Here is a 1,724-nt window from a genome sequence, read left to right on the forward strand (position 1 = left end):
ATGGAGCATTCAAAAAGGCCTAGAGAAGCTCCCAGCCTCCATTACCAAGGCTCCTCAGGTGGCCCCAGCAAGCTTCCTTCTCCCACAAGGGATTCGGATATGGGGGACGGAAAGGATTCAGGTGAGCGAGTTGCTCTCTCCTGACTCCGCCCCTGGTTCTTCCTGCGTGGACCCCGGAGGCAAGGCTGGGGGTCAGGGTTGAGGAACGCAGAGCCAGCTCTGCACTCGGGTGAAAAGGCTGTGGTTTGGGAGCCTGGCTTTCGGGATGACTTGAAGAAGGAAGCACCAGCATCGTGCGCACAGGCGGTGACTCAATTCTGGCGGCAGCCTGCACGCAAGACGGCCCTTGCGAGGCCCTGTAAGCAAAAGACAGTCGATTGTGCCACTTCAGTCAGCGCTGTAATTAGCTGGCGATGGCCTCAGATTGACCCTTGTTCATTTTATTATCCCCACCCCACCCCCACCACCAAATCCTCATCCTCTCTTTTCAATGACAGCAGAATGGCAGGCAACACAACCCTTGGGTAATAAAAGCACAACGTAAGTGCCTATTGTTTCAAACCCTTAAAATCCTTGGGAGTGTTTGTTACTGCCCCCGAAGCTGACTGATACAGCCTGGCTTCTGGATTAGTTTAGGATTTCAGGGTGGTTTTTCATTCCATGAACTTGTTAACCTAATGCTTACTGTATGCCAGGCATTTGTCAAATAACAGGAGCACAGACCCTGACCACACGTAACCACCCAGGTGCATTTCCCTGGGGCTGCAGAAGCACATCGCACCACCCCTCTGCTCAGAACCCTCCCACGGTCCTCCAGCCCCGTCCACGTCGAAACCCGTTTCCTTTATAATGGCCTGTAGGGCTGAACACAGTCTGGCCTCCGTCACTTCTGGGACCACTCCCTCGCCCTCACTGCTCCAACTGCATCGGCCTCTTCGTTGTTATGCCAACCTGCCCAGTCACTCCTGCCTCTGAGCCTTTGCACTGGCTGTTCCTCCCTCTTTGCTATTCTCTAAGGTGCCACAGGGCCCCTTCCCTTGGTCACCTCCTTTATGTCCTTTTGCTCAAATGTCATCTTCACGATGAACCCTTTCATGACCACACACTTTGAAACTGTACGCTTCTTCCCCTGCTGTTCTCCCGGTCCCTCTTCCCTACTGTCGTTTTCTCCACAGTACCATCCTTAAAGGAGCTGAGCCAACCTAGGAGGTGATCTGGTGGTGTAGTGGGTTACACACGCACGGTGGGCTGCGAACCACCAGGTCAGCAGTTCAAATCCACCAGATGCTCCTTGGGAGAAGGATGAGGCTGTCTACTCCAGGAAACCTACAGGGGCCGTTCTTCTCTGTCCATAAGCTCTCAATGGGTTGGAATCATCTTGATGGCAGTGTGTTTTCTATCTTGTTTATCTTATCGATAGTTCTCAACATGTGGTGCACAGACCCCGGAGGTCGCTGAACACCCCCACTCGATTTTCATGCTAAGGTTTGCTTGTCTTTTTTCATGGTGTTAACGTCTGCACGGGTGATGCAGACACAATGGTGATTAAGAACCAAGTCCAGGGCACCCAGTCTCACTAGTGGCTGTTGCAGCCTTTGCTGTCAAACACTCACAACTGACAATGTGGTTTCACTTAAGGAACCCTGGTGGTGCCAATGACTAAGTGCTTGCAAATGAACTGAAGGGTCAGCAGTCCAAACCCAGCCAATAGCTTCATGGGGGGG

The sequence above is a fragment of the Echinops telfairi genome, unplaced genomic scaffold (assembly GCF_000313985.2).
Source record: "Echinops telfairi isolate 266 unplaced genomic scaffold, ASM31398v2 ScPeMD7_3533;HRSCAF=4204_1, whole genome shotgun sequence".
Taxonomy (NCBI): domain Eukaryota; kingdom Metazoa; phylum Chordata; class Mammalia; order Afrosoricida; family Tenrecidae; genus Echinops; species Echinops telfairi.